A 19,548-nucleotide genomic window follows, 5' to 3' on the forward strand; every position below is an offset into this window, starting at 1 on the left:
TGAAAACAAAAAGAAAGGATGCTCATGGAGATGTACAAAATTGGCAAGATAATATTGTTGATCAATATCCTCCAGCTCCGTTCTAATGACAATATCCCATTTGTGTGTGTTGCTGTCCAACTGTCAGCAGACCAGGTCAGTTGAAATGGCAGAGAAATGAAAAACGGCAGACATCAGGTCGTTTTTTTAATGCTCCAGAACGTCAAGTAAGTAGAAACTTGCATTTTGATAAAGACATCTATAAGAAAGAAATGAAATTGTTTCTAAATGGTTTCATCAGGCAAAGTCCGGTGACTGGAGCACAGGCAGCCAGAGCCTGTCAGACACAGGCACAGAGTCTCAGGTCAGTCTCTTATAAGGACATACAGTGTTGTATGTAGAGAGCATTTTTTTCATGTCCCCCCCCAAAAATTACTCACTGAAGTTTTACTGTTTATTGTCCCCCCAAAATTGAAATGGGATTTCCGCCCTTGCCTCCCGCACCCAACTTCCAAGGTGGACATACAATCGCCCGCACAGTCGCAAACACACACACACACACACACACACACACACGTGAACAACAGACAAAACAATAGGCTGAGTTCAGATGGGTCAGGTAATGAACGACACATCATCAGCGGAGCCATCTGCCTCGACAGTAACAGATCCACGGCAGCAGCCAAGACACCGGCCCATGACGCCCAGGGGGGCAGGGCGGAAACCCCCAACACTGCCTAGACACTACCCGAGGAGCCCCCCGGCCCCAAGGCAGAGGGCTCCGCAGAGGAAACACTGGAGGATTAAAATATATATCATGTAAAATAACAAAAGCGAATATGGATAGAAATTAACTGATAAAAAGTGATTATAAAGATAGTAAAAGAAAACATAATCCTGTAAAAACACTAAGATGTAAATAAAATGATAAAATTAATTAAAAGAGATGAATAGGTACATATATATATATATATATATATATATATATATATATATATATATATATATAAACAAATATGACAGGTGATACAGTTAGACTGACTAGATAAATAGTGATCAGTTAAAAGCTAAGCTAAAAAGGTGGGTCTTGAGCCTATTCTTAAAAGCCTGGACGTTCCCTTCGGCCCTGAGGTCCTCCGGCAGCCCGTTCCAAAGGCGGGGGCCGTAGTACTTGAAGGACGCCTCGCCGTTGGTGTGAGTCTTAACTTTAGGGATAACTAGGAGACGGCTGCCAGAGGAGCGCAGAGACCGCGAGGGTCTATATAGTAAAAGCATTTCTGAAAGATAAGAAGGCCCAAGACCATTAAGACACTTAAAAACCATTAAAAGAACCTTAAAATCGATCCTGAAACCTACGGGGAGCCAATGCAGTGATTTTAAAACTGGAGTGATGTGCTCCCGCCTCCTGATCTTCATCAGAACACGTGCTGCTGAGTTTTGTACAAGTTGTAAACCTGAGATGCTCTTTTTGGGAAGACCAGAAAGTAGGGCATTACAGTAATCAATTCTACTGGTTATAAAAGCATGCACTAGCGTCTCCGTATTGGCCCGAGAGAGAATGGGGTGGACTCTGGAGATATTCTTAAGATGGTAAACTCCTATTTTTGTGATGTTTTTAAAGAGCAAGTAACGTCTAAATTAACTTTTTTTTTTTTTGCTGATGAACTGTATAAATGAGTGTCTAATAGTGTTTTAAATGTGTGTATTCATTATTTTAGCATTTTGGTGCATTTTCTTTAAAAATTAAAAATTCTGCCTAAATACCACAGTATAGCTCCACCTTCAGCTTAAAACATAGAATTTGACTCATTTTGAATAAATTTTAGCCAATGGCTAAAGAGTAAGATACTACGTAAACCAGTAGAGTACTACGTAGCAGCTCTGTGTCAAAGTTATAAAGCAATGAGCGTCTCGGCCACGCCTTGTGGCGAGTTGGGAGTTGTATTTGCAAGCGAGTGTAGGAGGCTAGCCGTATTTCAGCATTAGCATATAGCATTAGCATATCCTAGTCTTTAGCATAGCCTTTAGTGTTATACATACTTATTTAGTGTTAGCTTGGCTGTTGGATAGTGTAGTTTAATTAGTGTTTGGCTGTTAGTGTAATTAGGAAAGTAGTTCAGGTTTAGTGCTCCATATCGTGTTAGTATGGTGAAGGTGTAGTGTAGTATGGTTGCGGTGGCTCTGTGGGGTTGCACTCCTTTCCACTGGACTTAGAAATTAGGCGCCAGTGGTTGCGCGCAATTGGTGTCTTGAAAACAGTCAGCTCCCGCCTGGTGCTGTAGTTTGCAACCAGCATTTTACCCGCAATTCTGCACGTCTCTGTTTGAAGAGGGAGGCTGTGCCCACCGTGGCTCTTCCGCGATTTAGATGCAGCCCACCGACTCTGCTCCCCCACCATGACGGGCTCCAGTCTGAGGTGAGTAAGCTAAATAAACGTTTTAACATCTTCTCAAGACAATTCCCTACCTAAATGCAAAGTTTGAGAGACGTGGTTCACTCCATTTAGCTAATATCAGCCTGCACTGCCTTCGGGCTGATTTGTCAAGTTCACAAAATGTGGAACGGGATGTAAGGTTAGAATCAGCGGCGAATCGGAGCATATCTCGAAGCCCTGGCCGACAAAACGGTCCACATGACTACTACTGTCAGGCTCGGAGAAAATTCGGGTTGTTTTTGTGTCAGTCGGTAATTCTGCAACAGTGACTCTAACTGACGCAGCACTCGTTGACAGACAGCATTACAGCGTGAAATCCAGCACAGCGTGACCCGGTTCCGTGAGGAATTCTGTTCAGGAGGTCGCATTTCAGGCTCTCCACATCATATGTGACTGACTTTTACGTTATAATAACATCACACACTAGGAATGTTATAAAGCGCCTATATGGGACATTTTCTTTTGTATATTATCTGTATATTATTTTTAATAATCTTCTATGTAAACATTTTATTATTACCTTCTAGTTTTAATTTGTTTTACAGATTGTTACACGTGATTTTATGCTCTTTTAAACATTTATAAATGTGCTGCTTCTTTGTTTTTTATAGAGCTCACAGCCACAGTGTGTCTTGTGACACAGGGACCATGACGGAAATTCATCTTCCAGAAGGTCCCAGAGCAGCGTCCACACCCCTGAAAAGACCAAGATGTGAGGTGTCTGCTGTTGATTCCAGCTTCCACCTCAGTGAAAGTGCAAGCTCAGTTAACTGTTCAAGGTAAAAAAAATTAAAACATTTCAGAATTTTTAAGATATTAACAATTAAATAAGTATGTGATTACATCATGACATCATGAAGGAGGCTACTGATTCTTCCCCCGTGACACTTGGTGGTGACGTGTGAGCTGATTCACCTGGAAAATAACTTTTACATTAAATATTTTGTTTTTGCTATCAAAAGTAAATTAACTAATAACCTGCATTACTGCAGGACACTCAGCAAAATATGGACTCTACACCATGAGGCAGGCACACGTTAATAACTCTATAAGAGCACATAAGGTGAGCAACACCACAGATTATTGTTATTACTGTACACTGTCCTGGATTTGTTTTCTTTCTGCATGATTTGTTTTCTTTCTGCATCTCATCATTAGCCTGGCTGATCACCTGATAACTCCTGTCATCTGGTTATGACAGCATGAGGATGTCCTCACACACCTGTCATCTGGTTATGACAGCATGAGGATGTCCTCACACACCTGTAACCTATCAGCTCATCTGGCAGAATAGAGAGAGAAGAGACAACACCACATCTCCTGTTCCTGGAAAGCCTTCAGCCTTCCTTCGATGACTGAGAACCTCCATCAGCTCTGTCTCCTGTCTGCCTACAATTATTATAATAAATATTGTGTTTGACAAGTTTTTTGTGTTGCCAAATATCTCATTTTGATTCCAGTTTTGATATTTTAATGGATATTTATAAATTACATTAATTGAATTATCACATTGTCGCATGTTTAACTAGCTCTATTGTGATGAATTAAACTAGCACCTCACTGTTAAAAGCTCGTTTTAATTTCAAGCATGTCTAAGTATTTATGGACATGAACAAAAACAGTAAATATATAAATTGAGATTTATTTAATTAATATAACAAATAAGGGGGAAAGAGTCATTGAAAGGCACATTCTTCTGGAAGCTCCTGATCCTGACGACACCAGAGACCAGCTGCAGACACCAGAGGACCTAGAACCGAGAGAGCAGCTAGTATCAGTAAATAAATAATGAAATCAGGGCAGTTTTAGTGGGCTGAACACATTACAGAATTAATTTTCTCATGGGGTATTTTCATAACTTAACAGCAGATTGTAACTTGAGCCCAGAGCTCATGGAGAGCTGCTATCCAGCACGTTTCAGTGGTTTTCCTGCTTTAACGGGTTAGATTAGCTGTTAAGCATCTCAGCTATTTGTTGCTGATTAAAACCAGGTGTGTTGAAGCAGATAAACCTCTAAAACATGCTGAATACTAGCTCTAGGGCTGTGGAGTCAAACCTTGCAGCTAATCCAATGCTATGGCTAATGGCTACTTACCATTCAGAGGTGGTTCTGTTGGGTCGGTTCCGCTAATTTCAGGCAACTGACAAGCTCAAAACAATAAGGCTCAGGTCCGCTTGTCTCCTCCAAATAGACTTGCCCTTTCTTCTCGAGTGTCTGTGTAAGGAGGGGGAGAAACGGCCTCCACTTCTAATAACTGCTCAGAGTGAAGGGAGCTAGCATCGTCCAGTTAGCCATCGTTTCGTCACTGCCGTGGCTCCGCCCTCTCGGTCCTCCAGGCAACGCCTACTAATGTTGCAGTTTTTAAAATTGATACGTGGCTGGGGTAAGACTCTGAGGCACACTTGACATGCACTTTAATGTGTGGGATAAAAGTCAGCTCAGAGTCGAAAATAACACCCAGATTATTCACTTGTAGTGATGGATAAAAAGGCATTGATTGTAGTTTAGGTAAAAGTTTCTCTCTCTGGGTCTCAGGACTGATGACTAAAACTTCAGTTTTGCCTTGGTTGAGCTGGAGAAAGTTTTGTCATCCATGATTTAATATCTAAAATGCAGTTAAAAAGTGTTTCCATTGGCTGTGCGTCATCAGGAGACACGGAGATGTACAACTGTGTTTCGTCAGGGTAACTGTGGACATTCACCCCATGTCTCCTGATGACACTGCCCAGAGGGAGCATATAGAGGTTAAAAAGCACTGGGCCTAGAATTGAGTCCTGAGGCACACCGCATGTGATGCTGTCGACCCCAGAGGAACAGGTATCCAAACACACCATAAAAGTCCTGTCTGTGAGGTAGGAAGTGAACCAACTGTGAACAGCACCAGAGAGGCCGATCTGTTTTAAATGGATTAAAAGAATAGTGTGGTCTACTGTGTAGCGTTATGAATATTATAATTGTCTGCCCTTAACAGCTGCCCCTTCACACAGTAACATCGCCAAGGTCGGACGCTTGGTTCAGTATGTTTACATTCCAGGAGAAGAGACAGAAGAAGAGAAGAAGAACGCTTTCCATTAATTAATCAAAGTACTTTATTTGTGATAAGCTAATCAAAGCATATGTTGATCATTAATAATCAGGTGAATGATCTGTGAAATAAAAATGTCATGAGTTATGTGTTTAATGAATAAACAGGACTGCACCAGACAGACTGATCTATTTTACCATGGAAACGCATGACACATTATTTTCAACCAATCAGAACTTTCGTCTGTCGTAGAGAGAACCTGGGTTGTTTAATGAAAGTTGTCCTGACGCCTGCCGACTGCTACCGGAGCCGACCCACGGACGGGCTTTGTAGTGCTGCGACCGCTGTTTCACCAGCTCCGGTACATCCGAGGTCCGAGGACCTGGCATTTCCTGATCTACACGGGAGACTCCATAGGTACGTGGTCACGGCACAAAATGGCGGCTCATGTCATCAGCTTCTGAAGCCTCGTGGTAGCCTAGTCATAACAACCAGATTCGCTACGTCAGCCTAGAGATTCTGAACAACACACACACACACACCAACACGAAACATCCAAATCCATATGCATCCATCATTGAGATAGTCCTGGTAGATTTGTAAGAATTTATAATTATAGAAATTAAAGATTCTTAAACGATCCCAACTCTCTCTTTACTTGTCTCTCAGTCAATACAGAGTGTTTAAGTAAACTCCCTGATGATAAAAACAACCACTTCTGATTATAATACTTAGATCTAATTACAGTGTATAAATATACAACTACAGATCACTACAACTGTATCAAAGGCAGCGCTTAGATCCAGCACAACCAACACTGTTGCCCTCCGAGCATCATAATTTGTTCTAAAATCATTTAAAATCTTCAGAAGGGCCGTCTCAGTGCTGTGGATCACCCTACAACCAGACTGAAATTTCTCTAGGACATGTTGGTGGTTGATAAAATCGGTAAGTTGTATTAAAACAAGCTTCTCTAAAATTTTGCTCAAACATGGTAAGTTGGATACCGGTCGAAAATTGTTAAGTCATTAAAATCTAAATTGCACTTCTTCAACAGGGGTCTGACCACCACCCGTTTAAAAGCAGCAGGAAAGACCCCCGTCTGAAGGGAACAGTTCATCAAAGTTAAAATCTCATCTCTAAAAGAGTCATAAAATTGTTTAAAAAACCTTGTGGGGATAGGGTCCAGAACGTTGGTTACGTATTGTAACCCCAGATTCTATGAGTCTAGTCGCAGCCCTTATGCTAGCTGCTGTTGGAAAGATGATCTCAGCATCAGCCAATCATGAAGAGCTTAAATGTACGCCCACCAATGGTGGGCACCCCTTGTGGGTATATAAGTGGAGCGAGTCTACTGTTCGCCTCCGATGGCTCTTAGTCCTAACAGAACCAGTGGGGCCAGTGGCTTAAGGGCTGCGACTAGACTCATAGAATCTGGGGTTACAATACGTAACCAATGTTCTATTTCATCTAGTCTTAGCCCTTAAGCTAGCTGCTATTGGAATAATGCACAGCTGGATGGGTTTACGCCACACTGGTTAGCTCAACCAATGGACACACCCAACATGTCTCCTTTTAGTGAGGGATGCTCAGCCGCAGCCCAGGGCTTAAAAGGCAACCAGAGAGAAGAGTGGGGCCCCACTAAAATTATCATCCACAAGAGGATGAAAATCATTCAAGTAGGGCTGATGTGGTGCCATAATACCTTCACTCAGCCTGCTGAGGTCCAAGCAATGAAAGAGTGATGGATCCTGAAGACACATCTCGTAAATAATAACGAGTAAAGGAACAGGGTGAAGCCCACGAAGCAGCCTGACAAATGTCTTCCATCGACACACCACTGTGGGGCGCCACAGAAGAGGAAATCCCTCTGGCTGAGTGAGCCCTGAGCGTCTCAGGAGGATCCTGCGCTGATGATGTTTAAGCGAGTGAAATGGCGTCACACAGCCAGTGTGAAAGACGCTGGGCCAACAGCGCTTGCCCAAGGGAAGAATCTCTGTAGTGCACAAACAGGCTTTGTGAGCGGCAAATCCCTGATGTGCATGACACATATCGTGCGAGCGCGCGCACCGGGCAGAGAAGGTGGGAAGCCGCCTCCTCATCAGAATTTTGGGGAGGAGGAAAAAGTCCAGCCAATGAAATTGACCTGGATTTGAAGGAAGTATTAAGGTTTTTGGGCACAAAGGCTGGGTTGGGGCATAAAACAGCAGACCCACCATCTTCCCGGATCCTGAGGCATGCGGGAGCCACTGAGAGGGCGGTTAGGTCGCTCACCCTCTTGACTGATACCAGCGCCAGCAGCAATGCAGTTTTGAGTGACAGGAACTTGAGTGAGACCTGGTCTAAGGGTTCAAATGGGGCTTCATATAAGCTGCGCAGAACCACCGTTAGGTCCCACTGGGGAAATAGTGGGCGGGACATGGGTCTGTTCCTTCTGACACCTTTTAGAAAACGTTTTGTGAGGGGATGATTGAAAACGTTTTGTGAGCGGATGATTGAAAACAGATCTATCTCCAAAACCCTGGTGACAGGATGAGATAGCTGCAGCATATGTTTTAATAGTGCTGAATGTGAGGCCCCCTCCATCAGTATCTGCAGAAACGATAGGACATCCGCCAGCTGCAGGAGAGTGCTTGAACATTCCGCACTGTGCACCAGTTCTGGAAAGCTGCCAATTTAGCAGCACAAGATGTGATGGTAGAAGGCGCCCTTGCACTCTGAATCGTGGCGACCACATCATGTGGCAGCCCAGAAGCCTCTAAGCGTGACCGCTCAGCGGCCAGACCCACAGCCGTTGGCCTATTTCGGGAGGATGTTTGATTATCCCATCCGCCTGGAGAAGGGCATCCACCCTCCACGGGAGCCTGCACGGAGAGCTGGACACTAGCGCTTGCTGGTCCGGAAACCATGACGCGGACAAGCGTCTGGGAGCTACCAGAATTACTGAGAGCTGTTCCGACCAAACTCGGTCCAGGAGACGGGGCATCAGTGGGACTGGAGGAAACGCTTACAGGAGCGTCTGAGGCCAGGGCAGGTGCAAGTAGGCGTCTGCTCCAAGCGGGGGTTGGTCCCGGGGACTCAAGGAAAACCACAGGCGACACTGTGCATTTTCACGAGCCGCAAACAGATCCACAGAGGGTTCCTTAAACCTTATCCAGATCTGTGATGCAGACTCCAGTCGGAGTCGCGGGGACCCCCTCTCGACAGGATGTCTGCTGCTACATTCAGGACCCCCGGAATGTAGGTGGCTTTGATGGACAGCAGGTGGACATGTGCCCAACACAGTAAATCTGTGGCTACACGCAATAGTGGGAGGAATCAAACTCCCCCTTGGCGATTTATGTAGGCTGTCGCCACCTGGTTGTCTGTGTGAACTTCAACATGACGGCCCTCGAGAAGGGCAGCTAAGTGTCTGATCACATTCCTCACTGTCATAATCTCCAACACATTTATCTGCTCGTGCATGTGGGAGGGCCAGCGATCTGCCACCGTATCTATCAATCAATTTCCCTCTGGGATTAATAAAGTATTTTTGAATTGAATTTGAATTTGAATTGAATTGATTTGTATGGGACAAGCACATGCCCCCCCCCCTCCATCCCAACAGTGACGCATCCGTAAACACAGATACGTGTGACGTAGGATGTCCGATGTGACTCCGTGTGAGAGGATGCAGGGATTCCCCCAGTGAGCGAGGTCCCCGCCCACCGAAGGGGGAACCCTCAACATACGTCTCTTCTGACGTATCGGGTGTACCCGGAGGCAGATAAACCAACGTTGCAGGCACCTCGTGTGCAGTAAACCTAGCAGCACCACAGTGTGGGCTGCAGCCATCATGCCCAGAAGTTTCATGACTAACAGGGCTCTCACGATCTTGCGGGGTTGCACGCGGGAGATCACCATGGTGAGATCTGCCGCTCTCGCTGGAGACAAACGTGCTCTCATTAGGGAGGCATTCAGCTCCACCCCGAGAAACACAATCGACTGGGATGGAAGGATGGAGCTCTTCTCCCAGTTTATGGAAAACCCCAGGGTTGACAGATGCTCTATTAACTTCCTGGTTTGCTCTGACGCCTCGTCCTCGGACCGGGCGCATATGAGCAGATCGTCCAGGTAAAATAAAACTCATTCCCGCCGTGCGCAGTGGCTGCAGCGCGGTCTCCAGTCATTTGGAGAAGGTGTGCGGGGCTAGCGAGTAGCCGAAAGGGAGACGATTGAACTGGTATTGAACTCCCTTGAATGAGAAGCGCAGGAACTTCCGGTGCTTGGGAATTACTGGGATGTGGAAGTATGCGTCTTTCAGGTCTATTGACGTGAACCAGTCCCCGGAGCACACGTATTCTAGGACTTGCCTCGTTGTTAACATGCGGAAATGCATCACTGCTATGGAGCAGTTGAACAGGGAAAGGTCGAGAATTTGTCTCATTCCTCCCGACTTCTTCTGTACTACGAAGTAGTGGGAGTAGAAGCCTGAGAGCTCTCGTCCGCGAGGGACTTGGGAAATTGCGTCCTTGTACAGAAGTTCCCGCAGCTCTAGCTCCAGGGCATAAGATTGTTCCTGTGACGTGAACGTCGTCTCCACAATCCCGTTGAAGGGAGGAGGAGCGGACTGAAAATGGAGTGTGTGACCGCAATGAATGGTGTCCGATATCCATTTGCTCATGAGGAAAAGGCGGCGCCATTCTTGTGCGCGTTCCGACAGTGGACGCGTGTTCGAGGTCACGTGAACGACGTCTGAGGACTGGGTTTGCGCCCTTACCACCGTCGCTCGCACCAGAGAACACGTGAGGAGGGCTGTGCTCGAAAGGGCGAGTGTGAAACAGCTGGAAGAGGCTGATCCGCACTGCGGAGCGTGGAGTCCAAGGATGGAGGACGAGTGGGAGCCGGGCCCGTGCACAGGGACGACAAAGTGCCAGCGGATGGAGCGGCGCACCGTGTCGCTGCTCGTGGTTGCGACAGCGCCATGATATCTCGTCCCACCCAACGTTGTGGGGGAAGCGGGATGAGTTGGGCCTGGCCGGAGGCTGGGGCCGGTGCGCAAATGGAGCGCACCCTTACAGCTGGCCGTGTAATATGACGGACTGCGGGAACATGAAGATGTGTCGCAGTGCTTGGTGTGGGGAACATCATATTTGAGGATTCGGCAGATGGTTCTGCAGAGGACTGTAGGATTGTGCTCTCAATGCGACGTTTTTTGGGTTTTATTTCAAAACCAAAATCATTCACAGAGTTAACATTACAGTCATAAGCACACACATTCCCCCCAACGAGTTGTTTTCGTGTTTTTTTTTTTGGCGAGGTTCCTGCGACTGTGACTGCCAAGACTGTGTCTGCTGGCTCAGTCGAAACCATTGTACGCCAACACCCTGGTCCCGCTTCGGCTCCACCTCAGCGGGAGGCCGGCTCCGTGGGGCGGGTGGTGCAGCTGGGCGTCTGAAGTTTCCGCGCCGTTCGTCCCATCCTCTGGAGGAACGGCCGGAGTGCGAGGCTGACCGAGGGTGGACCAGGTCTCGCACCGTGGCTGACAGTTCAGCCACCTTCTGAGCCCTCTCAATGAAGCACATAAGATGGGGACCAAACAGAACGTCAGAGGTGATGGGGCCTCCCAGCATCTCCCTGTGCAGGTGATCAGGAATGGAGGGCAGGGCATTGAGCCACAAGCCCCGCTGGATAAGGGTCTGCCAGGCAGCAATGCGAGCAGAACCGGTGAGTACAGTAGCGCACAGACTGAGAATGGCATCAGCAGTTTTAGTAATGATGGTTTTTGACTCGTCAGGAACATCAAGCTCTTCCACCATTTTGCAAACGCCAAAGGCAAGAAGGGAGACATTATTTCCTGCAGCGCCGGTCTGGAAGACGCACTGGTGTGCATGATTGGTCAGCCGCGTCAGCAGCTGGTCGTGGCTCAAAATGGGCACGAGGCCTGGGGGATCAAGGCCAGGCCAGCGTGATGAGCCCCGAGACAGACCTCACACTTGGCGTGCAGGTCGCCGCTGGAGATGGAGCCTGTCTGGCAGGCCGGGCAGGTCCTGGTGTCGCTGGACATGGCTGGTGAGTTGAATGTTTTTTCTTCAATAATTTGCTCTTTAAAAGAAGCTCTTAAGCTTGGCTTGAAGAGATAACGGAGGCGAACAGTGGAGTCGCTCCACTTATATACCCACAAGGGGTGCGCACCATTGGTGAGCGTACATTTAAGCTCTTCATGATTGGCTGATGCTGAGATCATCCTTCCAATAGCAGCTAGCTTAAGGGCTAAGACTAGACGAAATAGAACACATGTGGTGGGCCTTACTGAGGAGAAAACTTTATTAATAATCTCAGCTTCAACCAAGACAAAACTGTCCAGTGTTTCCTCAGGTAGACACACTCTCTCAGATTGATCGGGAGCAGCATGACATTGGTAGCAAAAAATGTTACGTCTGATGGTGTCTACCTTCCCTCTGAAGTGGGCTGCAAACTCCTCACAGAGAGCATCCGAGGGGGTTTTCTGGAGAGAACTAAATTCATGACCCAAAATATTTGTAATTGTGGAAAACAGAATTTTGGGATTATTTTTTTGTTCAGAGATGATTTTAGAAAAGTAATTATTTCTGGAATTTCTAACTGCCTTGTTGTATGATTTTAATAATTCAGTGTATATTTGTTTATTAATTGTGTTGTCATATTTCCTACATTTTCTCTCTGCCGCCCTGCAAGATCTTTTCAACATTTTTAAGTTTTCATTGTTCCACGGGGAAGCCGGTTTCGGCTGTAGCTTTTTAACTTTAGGTGGAGCGAGCAGATCCAGAGTAGATTTAAGTCTACTGTTAAAATCATTGAAGATAAAATCACAGGGGGCATTCAAATTAATAGAAGGGATCTTTTTAAAAGTTTCCAGAAAACCAGCAGCCACTTCAGGGTTTAGATGGCGTTTCATTACAGTTCTCACAGAGGTCTCCTGCTGAATTATGCTGGTGATGTTAAAAAACACACAGAAATGATCTGAGATCGCTAAATCACCGACAGAGGACACACCGGTGGACAGACCATACATGATGACCAAGTCCAGGGTGTGTCCTCTGTCGTGGGTTGGTTGTGCAACATGTTGTGTAAAATCCATATAACAAAATGTTTAAAAATTCTGTGGTAAAAGGGTCTGCAGGGTCATCTATGTGTAAATTAAAATCACCAGCTAAAATAATACTATCAAAAGAGTTGTGCAGAATTGATAAAAACTCGGAAAATTCCTGTATAAGAAGTGCACTGTGCCTTCGGAGGCCTATAAACAGACCTGCTACATATTGTATTTTTTATCTGTTGATATCTAGAGCAAAATAATATATGTAAAATAAAAGTAACCACGCACACTTTACAGGAAAAAAAAACTAAATATATGTAAAATGTAGCCCATTACAGGTCATAGATTTATCCTGACATTCTGGAAATCCAACCCTGCATCATTTTGACTGTTGTTCGTTATCAGTTTAATAATTACTCTGAAACTGAGCCTTCAGCCTCACAAGTGCATAACTTCATACTTCTTTACTTCCTCTTCTCTGTGCAAGTAAAGTAATGCATTAAAAGCATTATTTAATAAGACAATATAAACCAGTTGTCTATATCTGTAAGAAATATTAGAAACCACTATTTAGTGGTTCTAAAATGAGATATTAGTTATATTAAGAGTGGAAATAACTAAGCACTGACATTTTGGATCTAAATTTAAAAATAGGTGAGAAAATTGGTCAATCTATATTAATTTTAGAACAAGAGAATGAGATATGTTTTATAACTAAAAGTTTTTCAAGAAAGGGCTTCTTACTTTGTTGTGAAGTTCTGACTTGAGCCAAGTTCCTGATTCCTGAGAGACCAAAAACTAAAACATACCTAAAACAGATAATAAGAGCGATGAAAAAATAACAACTCTGAAGATCTCCCAAAGATATGTACTTGGAGAAAAAAAAGAAGGTTTGAGTTAGTCCGTGTGGATTTGCATTGTGCATAAAAAAACTATCTACTGTCATTAACTGCAGGCTATGTCCTGACTTCTTGAGTTTTGCGTCACAGATATCAAAACAATCCAACAAAGCCAGGTGCCAGATGTTCCATTGAAATATCCACACTTTTACCTTTGTCCAGGTTCTGCAGTATGCACTCCATATACTCTTATTCAAACACACACATGTACATCAGGGGCATTGAGGGAAGTGTTGCTCACAAACACTTCAGTACACAGCAGGAGCTCAAAAGGTTCAAACCAATGAAGCTCGTTCTTTACCGTGAGGCTAAAGCCGCTCGAAGCCCTTTTTTAAGTTTACTACTGAAAAGGGTGGTCTGAGATATTTCTGAAATAAATTTAATTTAGCTCAAGCAGTACTTGGGACAAACAGCTAAAAAGGTCAGATAATCACCATATTAGATGTAAAGTGGCATAAATCACAGCCTCTCATTTGACTCGTGACTCAAAACCACATGTAGACGCAGCGCTGCATAAATTCAGTTATTTTAAAGCTCTCGTTCACTTCTTTTTTCCACCACTTGTGCAGTCGTTTCTAGTATAAATGAATGCCTTGTGAGTTGATCTCTGTGGGGAAAATGCTCCGGCGCTCCTGGTCTGGGAAGAAGAATTTAGTTGAAGAAGTAGGGGGCCAAAAACTGGCAAGATGTGAAATTCATGAGTCAGACATCTCACCTCTGATTGGCTAACAGCAACACAACTCTACCACTGACCCAGTTTGCTTTGCAATGTTGATGTTTTATCTCCACGAACAACAAAAGCCAGAAGGAGTTCTGCCATGTTGTGGAGTTGCTAATGCTAATGGTTAGCTTCTGCTAGCAGGGACTCTCTGCTCTCTCCTTTACAAATTACACAACTATTGCTAATGCTAATGGTTAGCTTCTGCTAGCAGAGACTCTGCACTCTCCTTTACAAATTACACAGCTATTGCTAATGCTAACAGTTAGCTCCTGTTTCTGCACTCTCCTTGATGCTAAATCAACAACAGCCAGCATGGGTGAGTCTGTGAATGCCAATTTGCAGTGTGACGTAGATCTGTGTGACTTTTTCAGCCACCAATGTTTCCTTATCTAGTTCACATCAGTGGCTAATAGGAGTACAAGACTACTTTAACATTTAGCCTGTATGTGAAACTCAGAGCAATCAATTGTACTTCAAAAATAAAAAGTTAAACGTTGATTCTCAGTGAACTTGCTCTTTAAAAAAGGAAAACATTACACCAAGGCAGCAAACCACATCTGAATCAAAAGTGTGATGTGAGTGTTGGAGGTGTGAGAGGAGCTTGAGCTTAAATCCCTTACTGTGCCCTCTTTTTTCTGCATCTGAATGTACTTCATTGTTAACCTTAGATGAGTGTCAAGAATCTCTTGGCGTTGTCATGTTTTTGAGATAAATCACACAAATTAGCCTCTTCGTTGTATCTTCATATTCTAACCCCTGGAGAGTGAACCTGTTGTCTCTGCATGCCGTGGGCTTTATTTTTTCATGAGTCATTGTCTGAAGGTGTGATAGTTGACCCTGGGGAAATGCAGATATGGAAAGCTTAACAAATGTTTCAAAACAAAGCTCAAGCATTTTCATCACAAAGAGGCAAACAGCTTTTTAGCCATATTTGCAAAGAGATGCATTTAGCTTGAAGGATGCAGTAATGCACAGTCAGTCCCCCGGGAGCATCTACCTGAAACTCGCTGCCTCCTCAGCATACACTGTTGTCACTGGCTCATCACATCCCATCGCAGCCCATTTGCCTCCAAGTTAATCCAGTCCTACAAACCCCTTCAAGTCTCTACACTCTCAGCATGGGAAAACAGATGCATTGGTTGAACATGTCAGCACTGGCTGCTGGAGCAGAGGCAACCATCCAGAACATTAACCAGCACTACAGAAAAAAAAAGAAATTAGCATTCATTGTCTTGTGTGTTTGAAAAAATCTTTGACTGCTCATAAAAAATTTCACCTTGTCGTCACGGAGATTACAGAAAATGGAAAGAGTTTAAAGACTTAAGCCTGAGGGGAGGGATGTATATTGGGAATGTGAATGCATTACCGTTCTTACATTTTAACACCCTATTGGGATCGCACCTCAGGGAGACTTCAGTGGAATTCTGTCTGGATTTATTGCCACCAAGTCAGATTTTAAGCATCGTACCATAGATTTTATTTTACATGGATTTTTTTTTCCTTTGTAGAGAAAAGGCTGGCTCTGTACGTGATTGTGATTTTAGACATCTCAGCTTTGTGTGTGTGTGTGTGTGTGTGTGTGTGCTAATCACTGGAACATTAAAAAATATGACAAGGTTGTTCCTCAAAGAGCACACAGCAACAACAAACTCATATTTTAGAGCTGTGCATGAGCTCATTCATCAGTATTTTATATCCATTCTGATCTAAATGAGGCTTTTATTTTATTTTTTTTTAAGAAACAGGATTATCTTAAACTGAGCATTGTTCAAAAGTTGGACCATAAACTCCACTACCTGTGACCGCGACCAGCTGCTGCAAGCTAACAAACCTTTTGCAACACAACACCACTACAGGGCTGCCAACTCTACCACACTGAGGGTGAGACATACACATCTGACCCCTTCACAAACTCTCACGCCACTACTCCAACTTGTCACAATGAGGAAGCAAAATAAAACAAAGTCATAAAATCATAATGATCTCAAAACAGAAATAGATTAACATCAGAAAAAATTAAGCCATTCAAATTTTTTTCTTTTTTTTTACCATGTCCTGTCTGGCTGTGAAGCAAGCAGAATTGATGTCTGAATGCTGGTGACAAGCCTTACAGATTTACTCTCAGGTGGAACATCAAAGCATCTGCTTTTAATGTCACGCCCGATACTTAAAACTTTATTGTTGTTGTTTTTGAATGCTTTGTAATTGCGACCAGACACGGAAGCAGTGGTGAAAGAGAAAGGAAAAGAAAAGGTGGGGAGAGAGGAGGGGGGGGGGGGGGGTGTCCGCAAAAATAAACAATGAACAAGAGTCTGCTTCTAAACCTGCAGAAAACAAAAAAAAAGCAAAAGGACAAAAAAAGGGACACAACAACAATACAACAAGATCAAGCTATCACTGCATCAACTTGATGATGAAATATAAAATCAACATTGCTTAACTGAAGAATCACGATAATAAATCACAGTGCATTAAGTGCCCACCATAGTCTTAAGACCTGTGTTTAACGTGTCCAAGTCCATACTTTTGAGAGCACCATGTGAGCACCTGTGTGTGTACACGCGCTTGTTTATGTAAGGTTTCTCTATAGGAGCGTCCAACAGAGAGTGTGAGGGACCACAGATCCGCCCCCCAAAGATGCGCAGGAGACGGGGGGAGCTCCAAGTCCCAGAGATCCAGGTGCTGCCCCAGAACACAGGAACCCCAAGGAGACTGCAACCAGAAAGGCCCCCGCCCCCCTCGAGAGGCACAGAGGATCGCCCCGGGGGGCCACAACCAGCAGCTGGCAGAGTCCTGGGAGACATCAGCGGCAAGCCCACAGGCCCACCCGCAGCCTCCCACACCCTAGCCGGCCGAGCCCGGGACCCAGCAACCCGGGACCCAGGGGAGACCACCCCCGCTGGGGACCCAGCAGAGCCCAGGGACCCAGACCCCACCAGGCAGCCACTGGGATCTATCCGGCAGATGCCAAAATCTTAAACCCCCAGACCCGGTTGCCACCAACACTCAGGCAGACCAAGGCACAGCCCCTCACACCAGGTGTGGCAAGGGGAGGGGGGATGAAGATCTATATCATCAAGAGAAGTTCCAGGATAGGGGAGGAGTCAAAGGCCCCACCTGACATATACAGTCATACACAAACACAGTCACACACTCCCTCCCTCATGCTCACACATACACATACAACCAAAGACTTACAAAAATGCTCGCCGGACACCCACTCATGCTCCCCATACACACCCTATTCACTCTGGTCCCGGTACTGCTGCACATTGGGTACAACCATCACCGGTAACCAGAGTTTGACCCTTTTTGCTGGGGTGCTGATGAGCAGGCTCCCCCGCCCAACGCTGAGCACAACAACCTACCACCCCAGACCCCAACCAGACGGCCAGATCTCCCTCCTAGCCTCCAGCCCCAGGAAGCCTAGCAACAACAGAGGTGGCTAAGACCCCTAGTCTCCCTCTGCCTGCTCCAATATAGTGTTGTGTGATAATGTGGTATATTCCATGGCTGTGGTGAGTGGGCAGTGCGGGCATCATCGGGCCTATGCCAGCTGGTGCCACCACACCACCCCACTTACACCCTCAGCCACCCTCGGACTCTGTGAGGCTCTGTAATGCTGCTGCTTTGGGCCCTGGCAGGATGGGCTGGGGTCTCCATGCCCTGGGTAGCAGTTTGACAACAGAGGTGCCTACTGGGGCCAGTAGGGGAGCTGGCTCCCTGGAGGGCTAAGCCCAACCAGCCATTCCTCCCCATCCCCGCATATTTCTCTCCTCCTGCTCCCTCACATCATCACACAAACATACACATAGGACCTTGGGGGGTGGGCAAGTCAGGGAGTGCGGGTATGGACCCCATTTCTGCATTCCTGTGGCAACCTGCCCCCCAATTTTATTTGCACCTTATACACTTCCACTGACGACATTCCACACAAACACACACTTAGGGCCTTGGGAGTGAGCACATTCAAAGGCATTTGGCAGGGGGTATTTCAGCCTCCTCCCGGGTGCCGGTGCCCACTTCCAATTTTAAACCGCACTTAGCCATTCAATTATTCAATTCATAAACAGATGAAAGAAGATTACAAATTTGAGGTGAAAATAAGAAAATTAAAGATTTAGGTAAAAGCAGCTTTAAATAAAAGGGTCTTTAGCTGTTTTTTAAAGGTGTCAATACTACATAAGGTTTAAGGAAGATCATTCCAAAGTCTGGGAGCAACATTCCGAAAGGAGGGATCACCTCGACTTTTATATCTGGTCTTTGGAACTTCTAGAAGGTTCTGGTGTGTGGACCTGAGGGCTCAGGTTGCAGCATAAGGCTTTAACAGTTGCTACAACACAACATGTAGAGCATTGAAAGTTATAGTCAGGATTCTAAAATGAACTCTAAAGTTAATGGGCAGAGACATTAGAATATGAGTGATGTGAGCTCTTCTGTTTGCTCCAGTTAGGAGCTTCGCTGCAGAGTTCTGGACCAACTGAAGGTGGTCAAGGGCTTTTTTGTTAAAACATGTGAAAAGTGTGTTACAGTAATTTAAACGGGAGGAGATAAAGGCATGGATAATCATTTCAAGTTCATGTTTTGACGCCAACCATTGCAGTTTGGAGATATAAGTGATAAAAACAGTTTTGGACCAATGTTTTTGAGTGACCTTCAAGAGACATTCATTGGTCAAAAATAACACCCAAATTCCTTAAGTTTGTCTTGCCGGCAGAGGATAAATGACCAAGTTTTAGACTAATCAGGCGAACCATGCTCTCAGGGGCAATGATCAGACATTCAGTCTTTTCAGAGTTTAACTGAAGGAAGTTATCTTCTAGCCAGCTGGTGATCGCTGATAGACACTCTAGTCATTCATACAGTTTATAGAACTCATAATCCTTAAAGGAGCAGCACAGCTGAATGTCATCTGCATATAAGTGATAAGAGACATTATGACAAGAATCAATTATCTGTCCAAGAGGGTGAATGTACAGTAGAAACAACAGTAAGGCAGTAAGGCAGCGCTTCCTCTTTACCCTCCCACTGTCTTCATGGGTGACCCCACCAGGAAAGTTGACCATTGAGCAGGACTGATGGTTGGACTCTTCCCCTGCTGCACCTTCTGCATCTGTCATGGCCGTAAAGGTCAAGAGGTCATCTGTAAGAATGGTATAGAATTGAACTGCGGATCCTTTGGAAGAAAGCCTGTTCATCTCATAATGACGTTTGCGTGCTGATTTCCAAGAACTGCTTATCAAAGCTAGAAAAGTTGATTTTGGGAACTAGTTGGGAAAGTAATATGAATTCAGGTCAAGCTGATCCGCGGTTTCTCAAAACATCTTTGGAAAGAACTCATTGTTTCTCAAGCTACAACTGCCAAGTTAAAGTCAATTTTGGAAAGTTTAATCCATTATCAGGTGGAGAATTTAAACGTCATGTCAAAGACT

At 45.1% G+C, this 19,548-nt stretch overlaps 1 long non-coding RNA gene across 1 annotated transcript; it reads left to right on the forward strand.

The window, feature by feature from the left end:
- Positions 1-3,336: 3,336 nt before the first annotated feature.
- LOC129157216 (uncharacterized) lies at positions 3,337-3,836 on the forward strand. The gene is made up of 2 exons (XR_008560531.2): positions 3,337-3,476; positions 3,615-3,836. It is a non-coding gene; the product is annotated as an uncharacterized lncRNA (long non-coding RNA).
- Positions 3,837-19,548: the final 15,712 nt, after the last annotated feature.

The sequence above is a fragment of the Nothobranchius furzeri genome, chromosome 19, assembly GCF_043380555.1.
Source record: "Nothobranchius furzeri strain GRZ-AD chromosome 19, NfurGRZ-RIMD1, whole genome shotgun sequence".
Lineage (NCBI taxonomy): Eukaryota > Metazoa > Chordata > Actinopteri > Cyprinodontiformes > Nothobranchiidae > Nothobranchius > Nothobranchius furzeri.